Source organism: Anopheles nili (genome assembly GCF_943737925.1).
Source record: "Anopheles nili chromosome X unlocalized genomic scaffold, idAnoNiliSN_F5_01 X_unloc_1, whole genome shotgun sequence".
NCBI classification, from domain to species: Eukaryota; Metazoa; Arthropoda; class Insecta; order Diptera; family Culicidae; genus Anopheles; species Anopheles nili.
In genome coordinates this window covers 565,001-587,500 of record NW_026525467.1, presented here as the reverse complement: position 1 = coordinate 587,500, position 22,500 = coordinate 565,001, and positions in this window count along the sequence as shown.

Genomic DNA, 22,500 nt, shown 5'->3' with positions numbered 1-22,500 from the left:
TACCGCGTCCACCGTTGAACGTCCCCTGCGGAATCCGTACTGCCGGTCGGACAGCATCTGCCCAGACGTGCTTTCCAGGTGCTCATTGAGGCGCTCGAGGATGAGCCTCTCCAGTACCTTTCCCACCGTGTCTAACATACACAGTGGGCGGTACGACGAGCTCTCGCCCGGAGGCTTCCCCGGTTTCGGAATGAGCACCAGTCGCTGTCTCTTCCATGCCGCGGGAAACAAAGCACGGTCGAGACAGTCCTGGTAAAGCCTTCGCAGCACGTCTGGGTGTTCACTTATCAGCACCTTCACAGCAGCGTTCGGGATGCCGTCGAGGCCTGGTGCCTTCCTCGAACTCATCCGCGATGCTATCACTTGTAGTTCCTCGATGGTTACCGGACGGAGGGTGTTCTCTCCGGGAGCAAGATGGCTTGGCTCTGGCCAGTCGAAAGACGGGTGCTCTGGGAACAGGTCAGCAACAATGCGATCCAAGGTCGCTCGGTCAGTCTCCGGTGGTGCGCGACTGCCACGGAGAGACGTGAGTACGACCTGGTACCCTGCCCCAAACACATCATCCTCAACGGCGTCGATCAACTCCTGGAACCGCCGTTCCTTGCTCCGTCGAATCTCCTTCTGCAGAGTTCGTCGTGCAGCCAGATGACTTGCTGCAGCGACCTCACGCTCTGGCGCGTTCGACATGCGCAGAGCGTGGTCCCGGGCTACTCTGCAGGCCTGCTGCAGCTGTGAGATTTCCGGGGTCCACCAGAACACATTGCTTCGACGTCCGTGCTGTCGCGGGTTTACTCTCTGCATCGTCTCGTCACAAGCTCCAGCCAATGCTTTGACGAGCGTCGCAGGGCAGACAGCAGCCTCGGTGATCTTCCAGGCCTTGAGGGCCTCGCGATAGCAGCCCGCGTGGAATTGACCCATTTTCCAGCGGCGGCCAGCCTGCCGTTGACTTGGTTGGGTCGCCCGTCGCCTCTCGTGCCTCGTTTGATGCGGTGCGTCGGCAATGAAGCAGATGCACGCGTGGTCACTCGCCGTATAGTCTGGCAGCACACACCAGGAATCGGGGCGAGCGATCGACATGCTCGCGAACGTGACGTCAACCATGCTGGGCCTTGCCACTCCATTCCCAAAGAAGGTTGGCTGGCTTCCGCTGTTCAGCAACCTCAAGTTGAGGAGCTCAGCGGTCGCGAGAAGCTCCTCGCCGCGGGTCGACGTTCGTTCGCTGCCCCATTCCTCGTGCCAGGCATTGAAATCGCCTGCCAGGACCACCTTTGCGTGATTGAGCGCTTCCGTGTGTACTGCTTCCAGAAAGGTCGTGAACTCGCCGATGGTAAGGCGGGGGGGAGCGTAGCAACTGATGAGCGTTATTCCGGCAACGTCAGCAGCCACCATTCCGGAGACGGAGGTCCTCCACACCCGCTGAATTGGGTGTGGTCCGGTGGCTACCACGGCCACGCTACCCCCAGAGTCACACGCCCACTTCATGTTGTTGTTCGGAGCGCGACTAATCTCCGAAAGAAGCAGTACATCCACATTCTGCTCCACTGCCGATTGCAGGATCAAATCCTGCGCCGTCCGCGCTCGTCCCAGGTTGAGCTGGAGGCACTTTAGGGGCATGGCGCTGGCTGCTGTGCCCCGCAAAGGCGGTGCCCAATCCTGTGTGGCCCGCCACACTTCATGCACCGTATGTCCGAGGTGCATTCGGCAGCGATGTGGCCCTCCAGGCCACAGCGGATGCACTTGCCGCGACGATCGCTGTTGCGGCATCCTCGGGCCATATGGCCGCGCTCGAGACAGCGGAAGCAACGCTGTTGTTCAGCTGCCGGCTTTGGCAGCTCGCGCAGCTCGCTACGGATGTAGCAGATGAACACCTGCTGGCCGTCCAGTTGGCGAGCGTTGGCCAGCGGCAGCTTGACCTTCGCTCGCTTGGTGCCGTTGTACCGTTCCCACAGCTGGACGTGGGCAACTCCGGCAGGGCGGCCAAGCTTCTCGTTTAAAGCCGCGGTGATGTCCTCCGCGGTTGCGAGCGGGTCCACATCAAGGACGAGCAGCTCGCCCATCTCAGTAACGACTCGGGAGCGGCCTTGCTCACCGAGGACAGCATTCACGCGCTCGCAGAGCGCCACCGAATCAACCGAGCGGTCGATCTCTACTCGGAGTCGACCGGCTCCGGTGCGTTGGCCGATTCCTATCTTTGTGCGCACGTCCTGAAGCTCCGGCGCCTGACGAAGACGGAGGTACATATCCGTCCACGTCTTTCCGGCTGCCGCCGTAACTTCGATCTTGTCCGCCGTAATTTGGTGGCGGGGCTTCCTACGCTGCTGCGCTGCCTGGGCATGTTGCGGCTGCCCAGGCCACACCTGCTGCACCGGTCGATTCCACGAGCCGAGGTTTGATGGTGCCATCACTGGCTGCTGCTGCTGCCGCTGCTGCTGCTGCTGCCGCTGTTGTTGCTGCTGCTGGTTCAGCTGCTGATGCTGCTGCCGCTGCTGCTGGTGCTGCTGCTGCCGCTGTTGTTGCTGCTGCTGGTTCAGCTGCTGCTGCTGCTGCTGCTGCTGCTGCTCCTGCTCGCGGAGCAGCTTCCGTACACGCTGCCGCCTACGGCGCTGAGTGGCAGTCAGCCATCCGCCAACTGCCTCTTGCCGTTGTTGCTGCTGCTGCTGTTGGTGCTGCTGCTGCTGTTGTTGCTGCCGTTGCTGTTGCTGCCGCTGGGCATGATGCAGCGGCTGCGGCAGCTCCGGCATGGCTTGCTTCCTTTGGGGCTCAGGTCGGGCCGCTGGAGCAGTTTTGGCGGCTAGGAGCTGGGCCATCAGCTCGCGGTTCTTTTGAGCGAGCACGGCGTTGTCTCGCCGCAGCTGCGAAATTTCCTCACTCAGCTTTCTTATAGCTTCCGCCATTTGGGCCATTTCACTAGAGTGGCCCTGCGGTTGCAGGTTTGGCATCCTAACGTTTTCTTCTGCTATGGCCGGTAGCTTTTGCACTACCACTACCGGCGATAGTGGCTCGGTTGACCGGCGGAGCGAGGGAGGCGGCGGCATGCACTCCTCTCCCGATAGCAGGCGCTTGGAGCGCCTTACAGGTTCCATCCCGCAGTCAGCCCATGGACTGATGCATGGATGGAGATGCACACTGCACCGTTACTCTTGGGCACTCAGGGCACTCACGGAACTCACGAGCACCCCGGTCACTCACGGCACTCACCGGCACTCACCGGCACTCACGGCACACACCGGAACTCACCGGCACTCAGGTCACTCACCGGCACTCACCGGCACTCACCGGCACTCAGGAGCTCACCGGCACTCACCGGCACTCACCGGCACTCACCGGCACTCACCGGCACTCACCGGCACTCAGGTCACTCACCGGCACTCACCGGCACTCAGGTCACTCACCGGCACTCAGGAGCTCACCGGCACTCACCGGCACTCACCGGCACTCACCGGCACTCACCGGCACTCACCGGCACTCACGGCACTCACCGGCACTCACCGGCACTCACCGGGACTCACGGCACTCACCGGCACTCACCGGAACTCACCGGCACTCACCGGAACTCACCGGCACTCACGGCACTCACCGGCACTCACCGGCACTCACCGGCACTCACCGGCACTCACGGGCACTCACGGCACTCACGGGCACTCACTGGCACACCCGGGCACTCACTGGCACACCCGGGCACTCAGTGTGTGGGCCACTCGCCGTTTTGCCCACTGGGAAGGGCCTCGAAAAGTTGCCTGCTGGGAATTCCGGTTTCGCCCGCTAACGGTCAATTTGAAAAATAATTATTTTTCGGTAACCGTCACTTTCGCCACAAATTTGAAAATATTCAGCCAAGTTTGACTGATTTTTCGCTCCAACACCTGAACCTAGGGGCGTAGACGCGGCCAAAAAGACGCCGCCTCTTTACAGATGCCCCACGCTGGAGCGCTAGCGCTACGCACTTTTCCGACGCTTTTCTCGGCCGGGAAAACACCGATTCCTGTAGTTTTTTCGCTGGTTTCACTAGATTTCGTCGAAATCTTCACTATAAAACACTTTCCGCCAGGTTTAATTGATTCGCTATAGGTCTTTTTTCCTTCCAAAGTTCCCCATACAAAATGTATGGGCGGAATGACGTCAAACTATGTACACCGAAATTGTCTATTTTCTTCGTGTTTTTCACCGGGTTTTCAATGAATTTGCATATAAAGGCACTAAAACTGCACTTTAACACATATTTCACAACACTTTTCACAATTTTTCCCACTTGTTTTTATTATCGATACGGAGCGACACGGAGGCACGTCTGCCCAGCTCGAATGACAGTTCACCTCTACAGGGATAACTGGCTTGTGGCCGCCAAGCGTTCATAGCGACGTGGCTTTTTGATCCTTCGATGTCGGCTCTTCCTATCATTGTGAAGCAAAATTCACCAAGCGTAGGATTGTTCACCCTTTCAAGGGAACGTGAGCTGGGTTTAGACCGTCGTGAGACAGGTTAGTTTTACCCTACTGGTGTGTGCCGCGCGCAGCTATCCTAACGGAATTCCTGTGCAGTACGAGAGGAACCACAGGTACGGACCACTGGCTCAATACTAGTTCGACCGGACTTTGGTATGAAGCTACGTCCGCTGGATTATGCCTGAACGCCTCTAAGGTCGTAGCCAAACCGAGCCGATAGCGCCTCCAACCCCCATTAGGTGATCGTAAGCTAGCGGGCCTATCAACCCTCCGAGACCCGCCGGGGCTTCGCCTGAACCCCTGCGTCTCATCCCCCGTTACACACTGGGCCGCATCGCGCGGGGCCGCACTCGCACGTGCTAGTACCTTACCACAGGGAACGCCGGAGTCCGTCGGCCCCGTCGACCGTGGATACACCTAGTTTCGACACCTACCGACCGCCCGCAAACGACGGGACTTCAGGCTGGGAGACGCGAGTTGCAGAGAGGCGTACGCTTCGATCCTCTCACTCTACCCATGCTTGGTGGTTTGCCACACGACGTGGCGAGATGCGATGGTGGCCCTCCACACGCGGGGGTCATCACGCGTGTGCGTAAGGTACCTGCAGCAGGTGCAGGTGCCTGGGTGCGTGCCATGGTGATGATGGTACCACCTAGTCGGGAGTGTGCGGGAGTCACACACCGGCTGCGCGCCACCTGTGGGAGCTTGCTCCTGCAAGGTGCCGCAAGTCGCTTGGGTAAGGCGACGCTGCACACACGTGGTGTGCTATGTGCAGAAGGGTGTGCTGCTGTGGTGTGTCCTAGTGGGTGGTGTGCTTGTGCCCCAGACATGGGGTGCATGTGCGCTACTGGCTGGGGTGCACCATAGCTACCCGAATGGAGCGATAGAGAGGAGGTGAGCTTTAGCGGGTCAAGTCCATTGGGCTTGATCCGCGAAAAGCACCAAGTCCCGAAAGTCGAAGCCCGAGTTGCTATGGTGTGCGAAAAGCTGCATTTAATGTTGAAAAAAAGTACAAGTCCCAAAACTTGACTTCCCGAAAAATTTCAACTTGTTGCATAGCACCAGGCGTACACACGGAGGAGATTGTTGCGAGACGAACACGCTGTTGGAAGACAACCGAATGCACGCGGGATTGCTCACGGAGCAAGCGCAAGCACGCGAAACAGCTTGCACGGGTGATGGACCACATTGGACGAGTGACGGTTACCGGTTACCAGTGGGTTAGCCATGTTGTAACGGGCTAAGAGGCCTGTTAAGCCAGAGTGTACGGAGTTCAGATGGCTAGGTGCGCACGCAGGCATCGAGGTTTTGATGGTTTGCGCAGAGTTGTAGCACGGCAGAGAGCGCGCCGGAGCAGTTTCAGTCCAATCGGACGATGCGCGGGTGTTTTACAGAACATTGAAAGTTGTATGGAAGAAAACCCCTGGAAGTATGCAATATACGGGAAAACACGAAATACTCTCGGATGGAGGTGTCTGAGAAGTTTGGCGTATATGGACGAAAGTTAGCCACGGTGGTGTTCTAACATCGGTACCTGGGACGCAAAACCGTCGGACACATGGTTTCGAGGCAATGTGCGAAAAACGGGTCAAAATGGTGCACGAACAAAGGGGCACGCGCTATATCTGGCAGAAGGAGAACTCTGCGGGGTGTTGTGTGTATGGACGAAAAGTAGGCATTACGGAGTTGAGCAAACGCGCCGAACACCACAAAACGATATATCCAACCGGCTGGTCGGTAGAGCGATTCCCAACACCCCATAGACACCGCAATGGGTGAAAATCGGCTAAGTCCCAATATGTACCTTCAGAGGGGCATATCTCGAAAACTACTCGTCAGATCGGGGCCAAATTCACAGAGAAGACACATGTCGAGGAGTTGTTTCGGATGAGCGATAGTGGTTTTTGGGTGAAAATGTACCCCTAAACCTTGTACAGAGAGGACCCCTTCCGTAGAGCAAAATCCTGAAGGTCGGGGTCGCGCAAGGGTCGACATGGGTCGAGGTGGACTATCATGCGAAACCACTTTTTTCGGTCCCTACGGTGCCCCTAGATGATGAAAAGTACAATCCGAGGTTGATTACGAACACTTTTGTGCACCCCCTTCCGTAGAGCAAAATCCTGAAGGTCGGGGTTGCGCACAAGTAGACCCCCTTCCGTAGAGCAAAATCCTGAAGGTCGGGGTCGCGCAAGGGTCGACATGGGTCGAGGTGGACTATCATGCGAAACCACTTTTTTCGGTCCCTACGGTGCCCCTAGATGATGAAAAGTACAATCCGAGGTTGATTACGAACACTTTTGTGCACCCCCTTCCGTAGAGCAAAATCCTGAAGGTCGGGGTCGCGCAAGGGTCGACATGGGTCGAGGTGGACTATCATGCGAAACCACTTTTTTCGGTCCCTACGGTGCCCCTAGATGATGAAAAGTACAATCCGAGGTTGATTACGAACACTTTTGTGCACCCCCTTCCGTAGAGCAAAATCCTGAAGGTCGGGGTCGCGCACAAGTAGACCCCCTTCCGTAGAGCAAAATCCTGAAGGTCGGGGTCGCGCAAGGGTCGACATGGGTCGAGGTGGACTATCATGCGAAACCACTTTTTTCGGTCCCTACGGTGCCCCTAGATGATGAAAAGTACAATCCGAGGTTGATTACGAACACTTTTGTGCACCCCCTTCCGTAGAGCAAAATCCTGAAGGTCGGGGTTGCGCACAAGTAGACCCCCTTCCGTAGAGCAAAATCCTGAAGGTCGGGGTCGCGCAAGGGTCGACATGGGTCGAGGTGGACTATCATGCGAAACCACTTTTTTCGGTCCCTACGGTGCCCCTAGATGATGAAAAGTACAATCCGAGGTTGATTACGAACACTTTTGTGCACCCCCTTCCGTAGAGCAAAATCCTGAAGGTCGGGGTCGCGCAAGGGTCGACATGGGTCGAGGTGGACTATCATGCGAAACCACTTTTTTCGGTCCCTACGGTGCCCCTAGATGATGAAAAGTACAATCCGAGGTTGATTACGAACACTTTTGTGCACCCCCTTCCGTAGAGCAAAATCCTGAAGGTCGGGGTTGCGCACAAGTCGACCCCCTTCCGTAGAGCAAAATCCTGAAGGTCGGGGTCGCGCAAGGGTCGACATGGGTCGAGGTGGACTATCATGCGAAACCACTTTTTTCGGTCCCTACGGTGCCCCTAGATGATGAAAAGTACAATCCGAGGTTGATTACGAACACTTTTGTGCACCCCCTTCCGTAGAGCAAAATCCTGAAGGTCGGGGTTGCGCACAAGTCGACCCCCTTCCGTAGAGCAAAATCCTGAAGGTCGGGGTCGCGCAAGGGTCGACATGGGTCGAGGTGGACTATCATGCGAAACCACTTTTTTCGGTCCCTACGGTGCCCCTAGATGATGAAAAGTACAATCCGAGGTTGATTACGAACACTTTTGTGCACCCCCTTCCGTAGAGCAAAATCCTGAAGGTCGGGGTCGCGCAAGGGTCGACATGGGTCGAGGTGGACTATCATGCGAAACCACTTTTTTCGGTCCCTACGGTGCCCCTAGATGATGAAAAGTACAATCCGAGGTTGATTACGAACACTTTTGTGCACCCCCTTCCGTAGAGCAAAATCCTGAAGGTCGGGGTCGCACAAGGGTCGACATGGGTCGAGGTGGACTATCATGCGAAACCACTTTTTTCGGTCCCTACGGTGCCCCTAGATGATGAAAAGTACAATCCGAGGTTGATTACGAACACTTTTGTGCACCCCCTTCCGTAGAGCAAAATCCTGAAGGTCGGGGTTGCGCACAAGTAGACCCCCTTCCCTAGAGCAAAATCCTGAAGGTCGGGGTCGCGCAAGGGTCGACATGGGTCGAGGTGGACTATCATGCGAAACCACTTTTTTCGGTCCCTACGGTGCCCCTAGATGATGAAAAGTACAATCCGAGGTTGATTACGAACACTTTTGTGCACCCCCTTCCGTAGAGCAAAATCCTGAAGGTCGGGGTCGCGCAAGGGTCGACATGGGTCGAGGTGGACTATCATGCGAAACCACTTTTTTCGGTCCCTACGGTGCCCCTAGATGATGAAAAGTACAATCCGAGGTTGATTACGAACACTTTTGTGCACCCCCTTCCGTAGAGCAAAATCCTGAAGGTCGGGGTCGCACAAGTGTGCACCCCCTTCCGTAGAGCAAAATCCTGAAGGTCGGGGTCGCGCAAGGGTCGACATGGGTCGAGGTGGACTATCATGCGAAACCACTTTTTTCGGTCCCTACGGTGCCCCTAGATGATGAAAAGTACAATCCGAGGTTGATTACGAACACTTTTGTGCACCCCCTTCCGTAGAGCAAAATCCTGAAGGTCGGGGTCGCACAAGTGTGCACCCCCTTCCGTAGAGCAAAATCCTGAAGGTCGGGGTCGCGCAAGGGTCGACATGGGTCGAGGTGGACTATCATGCGAAACCACTTTTTTCGGTCCCTACGGTGCCCCTAGATGATGAAAAGTACAATCCGAGGTTGATTACGAACACTTTTGTGCACCCCCTTCCGTAGAGCAAAATCCTGAAGGTCGGGGTCGCGCAAGGGTCGACATGGGTCGAGGTGGACTATCATGCGAAACCACTTTTTTCGGTCCCTACGGTGCCCCTAGATGATGAAAAGTACAATCCGAGGTTGATTACGAACACTTTTGTGCACCCCCTTCCGTAGAGCAAAATCCTGAAGGTCGGGGTCGCACAAGTGTGCACCCCCTTCCGTAGAGCAAAATCCTGAAGGTCGGGGTCGCGCAAGGGTCGACATGGGTCGAGGTGGACTATCATGCGAAACCACTTTTTTCGGTCCCTACGGTGCCCCTAGATGATGAAAAGTACAATCCGAGGTTGATTACGAACACTTTTGTGCACCCCCTTCCGTAGAGCAAAATCCTGAAGGTCGGGGTCGCGCAAGGGTCGACATGGGTCGAGGTGGACTATCATGCGAAACCACTTTTTTCGGTCCCTACGGTGCCCCTAGATGATGAAAAGTACAATCCGAGGTTGATTACGAACACTTTTGTGCACCCCCTTCCGTAGAGCAAAATCCTGAAGGTCGGGGTCGAGCAAGGAGAGACCCCTTCCGTAGAGCAAAATCCTGAAGGTCGGGGTCGCGCAAGGGTCGACATGGGTCGAGGTGGACTATCATGCGAAACCACTTTTTTCGGTCCCTACGGTGCCCCTAGATGATGAAAAGTACAATCCGAGGTTGATTACGAACACTTTTGTGCACCCCCTTCCGTAGAGCAAAATCCTGAAGGTCGGGGTTGCGCACAAGTAGACCCCCTTCCGTAGAGCAAAATCCTGAAGGTCGGGGTCGCGCAAGGGTCGACATGGGTCGAGGTGGACTATCATGCGAAACCACTTTTTTCGGTCCCTACGGTGCCCCTAGATGATGAAAAGTACAATCCGAGGTTGATTACGAACACTTTTGTGCACCCCCTTCCGTAGAGCAAAATCCTGAAGGTCGGGGTCGCGCAAGGGTCGACATGGGTCGAGGTGGACTATCATGCGAAACCACTTTTTTCGGTCCCTACGGTGCCCCTAGATGATGAAAAGTACAATCCGAGGTTGATTACGAACACTTTTGTGCACCCCCTTCCGTAGAGCAAAATCCTGAAGGTCGGGGTCGCACAAGTGTGCACCCCCTTCCGTAGAGCAAAATCCTGAAGGTCGGGGTCGCGCAAGGGTCGACATGGGTCGAGGTGGACTATCATGCGAAACCACTTTTTTCGGTCCCTACGGTGCCCCTAGATGATGAAAAGTACAATCCGAGGTTGATTACGAACACTTTTGTGCACCCCCTTCCGTAGAGCAAAATCCTGAAGGTCGGGGTTGCGCACAAGTAGACCCCCTTCCGTAGAGCAAAATCCTGAAGGTCGGGGTCGCGCAAGGGTCGACATGGGTCGAGGTGGACTATCATGCGAAACCACTTTTTTCGGTCCCTACGGTGCCCCTAGATGATGAAAAGTACAATCCGAGGTTGATTACGAACACTTTTGTGCACCCCCTTCCGTAGAGCAAAATCCTGAAGGTCGGGGTTGCGCACAAGTAGACCCCCTTCCGTAGAGCAAAATCCTGAAGGTCGGGGTCGCGCAAGGGTCGACATGGGTCGAGGTGGACTATCATGCGAAACCACTTTTTTCGGTCCCTACGGTGCCCCTAGATGATGAAAAGTACAATCCGAGGTTGATTACGAACACTTTTGTGCACCCCCTTCCGTAGAGCAAAATCCTGAAGGTCGGGGTTGCGCACAAGTCGACCCCCTTCCGTAGAGCAAAATCCTGAAGGTCGGGGTCGCGCAAGGGTCGACATGGGTCGAGGTGGACTATCATGCGAAACCACTTTTTTCGGTCCCTACGGTGCCCCTAGATGATGAAAAGTACAATCCGAGGTTGATTACGAACACTTTTGTGCACCCCCTTCCGTAGAGCAAAATCCTGAAGGTCGGGGTTGCGCACAAGTCGACCCCCTTCCGTAGAGCAAAATCCTGAAGGTCGGGGTCGCGCAAGGGTCGACATGGGTCGAGGTGGACTATCATGCGAAACCACTTTTTTCGGTCCCTACGGTGCCCCTAGATGATGAAAAGTACAATCCGAGGTTGATTACGAACACTTTTGTGCACCCCCTCCCGTAGAGCAAAATCCTGAAGGTCGGGGTTGCGCACAAGTCGACCCCCTTCCGTAGAGCAAAATCCTGAAGGTCGGGGTCGCGCAAGGGTCGACATGGGTCGAGGTGGACTATCATGCGAAACCACTTTTTTCGGTCCCTACGGTGCCCCTAGATGATGAAAAGTACAATCCGAGGTTGATTACGAACACTTTTGTGCACCCCCTTCCGTAGAGCAAAATCCTGAAGGTCGGGGTTGCGCACAAGTAGACCCCCTTCCGTAGAGCAAAATCCTGAAGGTCGGGGTCGCGCAAGGGTCGACATGGGTCGAGGTGGACTATCATGCGAAACCACTTTTTTCGGTCCCTACGGTGCCCCTAGATGATGAAAAGTACAATCCGAGGTTGATTACGAACACTTTTGTGCACCCCCTTCCGTAGAGCAAAATCCTGAAGGTCGGGGTTGCGCACAAGTAGACCCCCTTCCGTAGAGCAAAATCCTGAAGGTCGGGGTCGCGCAAGGGTCGACATGGGTCGAGGTGGACTATCATGCGAAACCACTTTTTTCGGTCCCTACGGTGCCCCTAGATGATGAAAAGTACAATCCGAGGTTGATTACGAACACTTTTGTGCACCCCCTTCCGTAGAGCAAAATCCTGAAGGTCGGGGTTGCGCACAAGTAGACCCCCTTCCGTAGAGCAAAATCCTGAAGGTCGGGGTCGCGCAAGGGTCGACATGGGTCGAGGTGGACTATCATGCGAAACCACTTTTTTCGGTCCCTACGGTGCCCCTAGATGATGAAAAGTACAATCCGAGGTTGATTACGAACACTTTTGTGCACCCCCTTCCGTAGAGCAAAATCCTGAAGGTCGGGGTCGCACAAGTGTGCACCCCCTTCCGTAGAGCAAAATCCTGAAGGTCGGGGTCGTGCAAGGGTCGACATGGGTCGAGGTGGACTATCATGCGAAACCACTTTTTTCGGTCCCTACGGTGCCCCTAGATGATGAAAAGTACAATCCGAGGTTGATTACGAACACTTTTGTGCACCCCCTTCCGTAGAGCAAAATCCTGAAGGTCGGGGTTGCGCACAAGTAGACCCCCTTCCGTAGAGCAAAATCCTGAAGGTCGGGGTCGCGCAAGGGTCGACATGGGTCGAGGTGGACTATCATGCGAAACCACTTTTTTCGGTCCCTACGGTGCCCCTAGATGATGAAAAGTACAATCCGAGGTTGATTACGAACACTTTTGTGCACCCCCTTCCGTAGAGCAAAATCCTGAAGGTCGAGGTCGCGCAAGGGTCGACATGGGTCGAGGTGGACTATCATGCGAAACCACTTTTTTCGGTCCCTACGGTGCCCCTAGATGATGAAAAGTACAATCCGAGGTTGATTACGAACACTTTTGTGCACCCCCTCCCGTAGAGCAAAATCCTGAAGGTCGGGGTTGCGCACAAGTCGACCCCCTTCCGTAGAGCAAAATCCTGAAGGTCGGGGTCGCGCAAGGGTCGACATGGGTCGAGGTGGACTATCATGCGAAACCACTTTTTTCGGTCCCTACGGTGCCCCTAGATGATGAAAAGTACAATCCGAGGTTGATTACGAACACTTTTGTGCACCCCCTTCCGTAGAGCAAAATCCTGAAGGTCGAGGTCGCGCAAGGGTCGACATGGGTCGAGGTGGACTATCATGCGAAACCACTTTTTTCGGTCCCTACGGTGCCCCTAGATGATGAAAAGTACAATCCGAGGTTGATTACGAACACTTTTGTGCACCCCCTTCCGTAGAGCAAAATCCTGAAGGTCGGGGTCGCGCAAGGGTCGACATGGGTCGAGGTGGACTATCATGCGAAACCACTTTTTTCGGTCCCTACGGTGCCCCTAGATGATGAAAAGTACAATCCGAGGTTGATTACGAACACTTTTGTGCACCCCCTTCCGTAGAGCAAAATCCTGAAGGTCGGGGTCGCACAAGGGTCGACATGGGTCGAGGTGGACTATCATGCGAAACCACTTTTTTCGGTCCCTACGGTGCCCCTAGATGATGAAAAGTACAATCCGAGGTTGATTACGAACACTTTTGTGCACCCCCTTCCGTAGAGCAAAATCCTGAAGGTCGGGGTTGCGCACAAGTCGACCCCCTTCCGTAGAGCAAAATCCTGAAGGTCGGGGTCGCGCAAGGGTCGACATGGGTCGAGGTGGACTATCATGCGAAACCACTTTTTTCGGTCCCTACGGTGCCCCTAGATGATGAAAAGTACAATCCGAGGTTGATTACGAACACTTTTGTGCACCCCCTTCCGTAGAGCAAAATCCTGAAGGTTGGGGTTGCGCACAAGTAGACCCCCTTCCGTAGAGCAAAATCCTGAAGGTCGGGGTCGCGCAAGGGTCGACATGGGTCGAGGTGGACTATCATGCGAAACCACTTTTTTCGGTCCCTACGGTGCCCCTAGATGATGAAAAGTACAATCCGAGGTTGATTACGAACACTTTTGTGCACCCCCTTCCGTAGAGCAAAATCCTGAAGGTCGGGGTCGCACAAGTGTGCACCCCCTTCCGTAGAGCAAAATCCTGAAGGTCGGGGTCGCGCAAGGGTCGACATGGGTCGAGGTGGACTATCATGCGAAACCACTTTTTTCGGTCCCTACGGTGCCCCTAGATGATGAAAAGTACAATCCGAGGTTGATTACGAACACTTTTGTGCACCCCCTTCCGTAGAGCAAAATCCTGAAGGTCGGGGTTGCGCACAAGTAGACCCCCTTCCGTAGAGCAAAATCCTGAAGGTCGGGGTCGCGCAAGGGTCGACATGGGTCGAGGTGGACTATCATGCGAAACCACTTTTTTCGGTCCCTACGGTGCCCCTAGATGATGAAAAGTACAATCCGAGGTTGATTACGAACACTTTTGTGCACCCCCTTCCGTAGAGCAAAATCCTGAAGGTCGGGGTTGCGCACAAGTGTGCACCCCCTTCCGTAGAGCAAAATCCTGAAGGTCGGGGTCGCACAAGGGTCGACATGGGTCGAGGTGGACTATCATGCGAAACCACTTTTTTCGGTCCCTACGGTGCCCCTAGATGATGAAAAGTACAATCCGAGGTTGATTACGAACACTTTTGTGCACCCCCTTCCGTAGAGCAAAATCCTGAAGGTCGGGGTTGCGCACAAGTCGACCCCCTTCCGTAGAGCAAAATCCTGAAGGTCGGGGTCGCGCAAGGGTCGACATGGGTCGAGGTGGACTATCATGCGAAACCACTTTTTTCGGTCCCTACGGTGCCCCTAGATGATGAAAAGTACAATCCGAGGTTGATTACGAACACTTTTGTGCACCCCCTTCCGTAGAGCAAAATCCTGAAGGTCGGGGTTGCGCACAAGTAGACCCCCTTCCGTAGAGCAAAATCCTGAAGGTCGGGGTCGCGCAAGGGTCGACATGGGTCGAGGTGGACTATCATGCGAAACCACTTTTTTCGGTCCCTACGGTGCCCCTAGATGATGAAAAGTACAATCCGAGGTTGATTACGAACACTTTTGTGCACCCCCTTCCGTAGAGCAAAATCCTGAAGGTCGGGGTTGCGCACAAGTAGACCCCCTTCCGTAGAGCAAAATCCTGAAGGTCGGGGTCGCGCAAGGGTCGACATGGGTCGAGGTGGACTATCATGCGAAACCACTTTTTTCGGTCCCTACGGTGCCCCTAGATGATGAAAAGTACAATCCGAGGTTGATTACGAACACTTTTGTGCACCCCCTTCCGTAGAGCAAAATCCTGAAGGTCGGGGTTGCGCACAAGTAGACCCCCTTCCGTAGAGCAAAATCCTGAAGGTCGGGGTCGCGCAAGGGTCGACATGGGTCGAGGTGGACTATCATGCGAAACCACTTTTTTCGGTCCCTACGGTGCCCCTAGATGATGAAAAGTACAATCCGAGGTTGATTACGAACACTTTTGTGCACCCCCTTCCGTAGAGCAAAATCCTGAAGGTCGGGGTCGCGCAAGGGTCGACATGGGTCGAGGTGGACTATCATGCGAAACCACTTTTTTCGGTCCCTACGGTGCCCCTAGATGATGAAAAGTACAATCCGAGGTTGATTACGAACACTTTTGTGCACCCCCTTCCGTAGAGCAAAATCCTGAAGGTCGGGGTTGCGCACAAGTCGACCCCCTTCCGTAGAGCAAAATCCTGAAGGTCGGGGTCGCGCAAGGGTCGACATGGGTCGAGGTGGACTATCATGCGAAACCACTTTTTTCGGTCCCTACGGTGCCCCTAGATGATGAAAAGTACAATCCGAGGTTGATTACGAACACTTTTGTGCACCCCCTTCCGTAGAGCAAAATCCTGAAGGTCGGGGTTGCGCACAAGTAGACCCCCTTCCGTAGAGCAAAATCCTGAAGGTCGGGGTCGCGCAAGGGTCGACATGGGTCGAGGTGGACTATCATGCGAAACCACTTTTTTCGGTCCCTACGGTGCCCCTAGATGATGAAAAGTACAATCCGAGGTTGATTACGAACACTTTTGTGCACCCCCTTCCGTAGAGCAAAATCCTGAAGGTCGGGGTCGCGCAAGGGTCGACATGGGTCGAGGTGGACTATCATGCGAAACCACTTTTTTCGGTCCCTACGGTGCCCCTAGATGATGAAAAGTACAATCCGAGGTTGATTACGAACACTTTTGTGCACCCCCTTCCGTAGAGCAAAATCCTGAAGGTCGGGGTTGCGCACAAGTAGACCCCCTTCCGTAGAGCAAAATCCTGAAGGTCGGGGTTGCGCACAAGTAGACCCCCTTCCGTAGAGCAAAATCCTGAAGGTCGGGGTCGCGCAAGGGTCGACATGGGTCGAGGTGGACTATCATGCGAAACCACTTTTTTCGGTCCCTACGGTGCCCCTAGATGATGAAAAGTACAATCCGAGGTTGATTACGAACACTTTTGTGCACCCCCTTCCGTAGAGCAAAATCCTGAAGGTCGGGGTTGCGCACAAGTAGACCCCCTTCCGTAGAGCAAAATCCTGAAGGTCGGGGTCGCGCAAGGGTCGACATGGGTCGAGGTGGACTATCATGCGAAACCACTTTTTTCGGTCCCTACGGTGCCCCTAGATGATGAAAAGTACAATCCGAGGTTGATTACGAACACTTTTGTGCACCCCCTTCCGTAGAGCAAAATCCTGAAGGTCGGGGTTGCGCACAAGTAGACCCCCTTCCGTAGAGCAAAATCCTGAAGGTCGGGGTCGCGCAAGGGTCGACATGGGTCGAGGTGGACTATCATGCGAAACCACTTTTTTCGGTCCCTACGGTGCCCCTAGATGATGAAAAGTACAATCCGAGGTTGATTACGAACACTTTTGTGCACCCCCTTCCGTAGAGCAAAATCCTGAAGGTCGGGGTTGCGCACAAGTAGACCCCCTTCCGTAGAGCAAAATCCTGAAGGTCGGGGTCGCGCAAGGGTCGACATGGGTCGAGGTGGACTATCATGCGAAACCACTTTTTTCGGTCCCTACGGTGCCCCTAGATGATGAAAAGTACAATCCGAGGTTGATTACGAACACTTTTGTGCACCCCCTTCCGTAGAGCAAAATCCTGAAGGTCGGGGTCGCACAAGTGTGCACCCCCTTCCGTAGAGCAAAATCCTGAAGGTCGGGGTCGTGCAAGGGTCGACATGGGTCGAGGTGGACTATCATGCGAAACCACTTTTTTCGGTCCCTACGGTGCCCCTAGATGATGAAAAGTACAATCCGAGGTTGATTACGAACACTTTTGTGCACCCCCTTCCGTAGAGCAAAATCCTGAAGGTCGGGGTCGCGCAAGGGTCGACATGGGTCGAGGTGGACTATCATGCGAAACCACTTTTTTCGGTCCCTACGGTGCCCCTAGATGATGAAAAGTACAATCCGAGGTTGATTACGAACACTTTTGTGCACCCCCTTCCGTAGAGCAAAATCCTGAAGGTCGGGGTTGCGCACAAGTAGACCCCCTTCCGTAGAGCAAAATCCTGAAGGTCGGGGTCGCGCAAGGGTCGACATGGGTCGAGGTGGACTATCATGCGAAACCACTTTTTTCGGTCCCTACGGTGCCCCTAGATGATGAAAAGTACAATCCGAGGTTGATTACGAACACTTTTGTGCACCCCCTTCCGTAGAGCAAAATCCTGAAGGTCGGGGTCGCACAAGTGTGCACCCCCTTCCGTAGAGCAAAATCCTGAAGGTCGGGGTCGCGCAAGGGTCGACATGGGTCGAGGTGGACTATCATGCGAAACCACTTTTTTCGGTCCCTACGGTGCCCCTAGATGATGAAAAGTACAATCCGAGGTTGATTACGAACACTTTTGTGCACCCCCTTCCGTAGAGCAAAATCCTGAAGGTCGGGGTCGCACAAGTGTGCACCCCCTTCCGTAGAGCAAAATCCTGAAGGTCGGGGTCGCGCAAGGGTCGACATGGGTCGAGGTGGACTATCATGCGAAACCACTTTTTTCGGTCCCTACGGTGCCCCTAGATGATGAAAAGTACAATCCGAGGTTGATTACGAACACTTTTGTGCACCCCCTTCCGTAGAGCAAAATCCTGAAGGTCGGGGTCGCGCAAGGGTCGACATGGGTCGAGGTGGACTATCATGCGAAACCACTTTTTTCGGTCCCTACGGTGCCCCTAGATGATGAAAAGTACAATCCGAGGTTGATTACGAACACTTTTGTGCACCCCCTTCCGTAGAGCAAAATCCTGAAGGTCGGGGTCGCACAAGTGTGCACCCCCTTCCGTAGAGCAAAATCCTGAAGGTCGGGGTCGCGCAAGGGTCGACATGGGTCGAGGTGGACTATCATGCGAAACCACTTTTTTCGGTCCCTACGGTGCCCCTAGATGATGAAAAGTACAATCCGAGGTTGATTACGAACACTTTTGTGCACCCCCTTCCGTAGAGCAAAATCCTGAAGGTCGGGGTCGCGCAAGGGTCGACATGGGTCGAGGTGGACTATCATGCGAAACCACTTTTTTCGGTCCCTACGGTGCCCCTAGATGATGAAAAGTACAATCCGAGGTTGATTACGAACACTTTTGTGCACCCCCTTCCGTAGAGCAAAATCCTGAAGGTCGGGGTCGAGCATGGTGAGACCCCTTCCGTAGAGCAAAATCCTGAAGGTCGGGGTCGCGCAAGGGTCGACATGGGTCGAGGTGGACTATCATGCGAAACCACTTTTTTCGGTCCCTACGGTGCCCCTAGATGATGAAAAGTACAATCCGAGGTTGATTACGAACACTTTTGTGCACCCCCTTCCGTAGAGCAAAATCCTGAAGGTCGGGGTTGCGCACAAGTAGACCCCCTTCCGTAGAGCAAAATCCTGAAGGTCGGGGTCGCGCAAGGGTCGACATGGGTCGAGGTGGACTATCATGCGAAACCACTTTTTTCGGTCCCTACGGTGCCCCTAGATGATGAAAAGTACAATCCGAGGTTGATTACGAACACTTTTGTGCACCCCCTTCCGTAGAGCAAAATCCTGAAGGTCGGGGTCGCGCAAGGGTCGACATGGGTCGAGGTGGACTATCATGCGAAACCACTTTTTTCGGTCCCTACGGTGCCCCTAGATGATGAAAAGTACAATCCGAGGTTGATTACGAACACTTTTGTGCACCCCCTTCCGTAGAGCAAAATCCTGAAGGTCGGGGTCGCACAAGTGTGCACCCCCTTCCGTAGAGCAAAATCCTGAAGGTCGGGGTCGCGCAAGGGTCGACATGGGTCGAGGTGGACTATCATGCGAAACCACTTTTTTCGGTCCCTACGGTGCCCCTAGATGATGAAAAGTACAATCCGAGGTTGATTACGAACACTTTTGTGCACCCCCTTCCGTAGAGCAAAATCCTGAAGGTCGGGGTTGCGCACAAGTAGACCCCCTTCCGTAGAGCAAAATCCTGAAGGTCGGGGTCGCGCAAGGGTCGACATGGGTCGAGGTGGACTATCATGCGAAACCACTTTTTTCGGTCCCTACGGTGCCCCTAGATGATGAAAAGTACAATCCGAGGTTGATTACGAACACTTTTGTGCACCCCCTTCCGTAGAGCAAAATCCTGAAGGTCGGGGTTGCGCACAAGTAGACCCCCTTCCGTAGAGCAAAATCCTGAAGGTCGGGGTCGCGCAAGGGTCGACATGGGTCGAGGTGGACTATCATGCGAAACCACTTTTTTCGGTCCCTACGGTGCCCCTAGATGATGAAAAGTACAATCCGAGGTTGATTACGAACACTTTTGTGCACCCCCTTCCGTAGAGCAAAATCCTGAAGGTCGGGGTTGCGCACAAGTCGACCCCCTTCCGTAGAGCAAAATCCTGAAGGTCGGGGTCGCGCAAGGGTCGACATGGGTCGAGGTGGACTATCATGCGAAACCACTTTTTTCGGTCCCTACGGTGCCCCTAGATGATGAAAAGTACAATCCGAGGTTGATTACGAACACTTTTGTGCACCCCCTTCCGTAGAGCAAAATCCTGAAGGTCGGGGTTGCGCACAAGTCGACCCCCTTCCGTAGAGCAAAATCCTGAAGGTCGGGGTCGCGCAAGGGTCGACATGGGTCGAGGTGGACTATCATGCGAAACCACTTTTTTCGGTCCCTACGGTGCCCCTATATGATGAAAAGTACAATCCGAGTTTGATTACGAACACTTTTGTGCACCCCCTTCCGTAGAGCAAAATCCTGAAGGTCGGGGTTGCGCAAGGGTCGACATGGGTCGAGGTGGACTATCATGCGAAACCACTTTTTTCGGTCCCTACGGTGCCCCTAGATGATGAAAAGTACAATCCGAGGTTGATTACGAACACTTTTGTGCACCCCCAAAAATGGCCAAAATCCTGAAGGTCCGGGTTCTCGGGGCGGTCGAGGCCCTCGGACGTGCACGAAAAACCGGTACCCACGCCGAGCTTCAGAATTTGGTCTCCAGAGACTAAGTCCCAACCGAAACTGGCAACCCACAAAAGTGTACCAAGGAGTGGTCGGATCGAGTTACAGTGTTCGAGAGTATTGACGAGGATGGTTATACGCAACTTTTTGCTAAAGGTGTCCAAGACCGTCAGACCCTTACTTACGGAGATATAAGACACTTGCGTGGTTGCTCGTGCCGAGCTTCAGAAATGTTGCTCCAGAGACTAAGTCCCAGAAAACCTTCCGACCCCGAAAACTCCCAGAAGGAGTCGTCGGATCGTTTCGCGATGTTCTAGTGAAATGTTCAGCTCGACGGAATGCAACTTTTACCTAAAGGGGTCCAAGACCGTCGGACGCTTAGGTACGGAGATACGGGCATGGGTCGGTTTTCCCCATACAAAATACCCCATGGAAAACTGCAAAACCCCAAAACAGGTCGAAGGAGTGGTCGGATCGTTTCGTGGTGTTCTAGTGAAATGTTCCATTCAATAGGGCGCAACTTTTTGCTTAAGGTGTCCAAGACCGTCAGACCCTTACTTACGGAGATATAAGACACGTGCGTGGTTGCTCGTGCCGAGCTTCAGAAATGTTGCTCCAGAGACTAAGTCCCAGAAAACCTTCGGACCCCAAAAACTCCCAGAAGGAGTCGTCGGATCGTTTCGCGATGTTCTAGTGAAATGTTCAGCTCGACGGAATGCAACTTTTACCTAAAGGGGTCCAAGACCGTCAGACGCTTAGGTACGGAGATACGGGCATGGGTCGGTTTTCCCCATACAAAATACCCCATGGAAAACTGCAAAACCCCAAAACAGGTCGAAGGAGTGGTCGGATCGTTTCGTGGTGTTCTAGTGAAATGTTCCATTCGATAGGGCGCAACTTTTTGCTAAAGGTGTCCAAGACCGTCAGACACTTACTTACGGAGATATAAGACACGTGCGTGGTTGCTCGTGCCGAGCTTCAGAAATGTTGCTCCAGAGACTAAGTCCCAGAAAACCTTCGGACCCCAAAAACTCCCAGAAGGAGTCGTCGGATCGTTTCGCGATGTTCTAGTGAAATGTTCAGCTCGACAAAATGCAACTTTTACCTAAAGGGGTCCAAGACCGTCAGACGCTTAGGTACGGAGATACGGGCATGGGTCGGTTTTCCCCATACAAAATACCCCATGGAAAACTGCAAAACCCCAAAACAGGTCGAAGGAGTGGTCGGATCGTTTCGTGATGTTCTAGTGAAATGTTCCATTCGATAGGTCGCAACTTTTTGCTAAAGGTGTCCAAGACCGTCAGACCCTTACTTACGGAGATATAAGACACGTGCGTGGTTGCTCGTGCCGAGCTTCAGAAATGTTGCTCCAGAGACTAAGTCCCAGAAAACCTTCCGACCCCAAAAACTCCCAGAAGGAGTCGTCGGATCGTTTCGCGATGTTCTAGTGAAATGTTCAGCTCGACAAAATGCAACTTTTACCTAAAGGGGTCCAAGACCGTCAGACGCTTAGGTACGGAGATACGGGCATGGGTCGGTTTTCCCCATACAAAATACCCCATGGAAAACTGCAAAACCCCAAAACAGGTCGAAGGAGTGGTCGGATCGTTTCGTGGTGTTCTAGTGAAATGTTCCATTCGATAGGGCGCAACTTTTTGCTAAAGGTGTCCAAGACCGTCAGACACTTACTTACGGAGATATAAGACACGTGCGTGGTTGCCCGTGCCGAGCTTCAGAAATGTTGCTCCAGAGACTAAGTCCCAGAAAACCTTCCGACCCCAAAAACTCCCAGAAGGAGTCGTCGGATCGTTTCGCGATGTTCTAGTGAAATGTTCAGCTCGACGGAATGCAACTTTTACCTAAAGGGGTCCAAGACCGTCAGACGCTTAGGTACGGAGATACGGGCATGGGTCGGTTTTCCCCATACAAAATACCCCATGGAAAACTGCAAAACCCCAAAACAGGTCGAAGGAGTGGTCGGATCGTTTTGTGATATTCTACCGACTTTTTAGGCTTACCGAGACACAACTTTCCGCTGAAGGGTGCAAAACTGTCAGACTCATAGTTTCGGAGATACAAGCATGGGTCATGTTTGCTCGTGCCGAGCTTCAGAATTTTCCTTGGCCAAAAAGCCCTAGAATTTGACATTTCACTATTATAGGGAGGTATGGTTGTACTGAGTCGTCATAGAAAGTTTAGCCTCCTCATATAAACTGACGATTCGATATCAGGGAGGTCGGGAGTTGTCGAAAAGAGACCCTAGGACCTAATACTAGACCCATGTAGTGGCAAGGTGTTTCGGCCCGTGGGTGACGGTTGTATGAAATTTGGGTGACGGGAACTACGACTGGTTCTGGTACCGGGAAGGTGTGTCCTGGTGTCCGGAGGCGTTTTAACGGTAGCTGGGCGGTCGGAACGGTGACCTAGGGTGGTTTTGGGTTAAATCACCTACCACCACCGATGGTCAACCAGAGGCTAGTGGTACTTGGAAAACACCCTGGGAAGGTGTCTCAGGGCTCGGAGTAGTAGTAACAAGGGATGCCGCTGTCTCTAGGTCGCGGAACCACTGTGCTTGC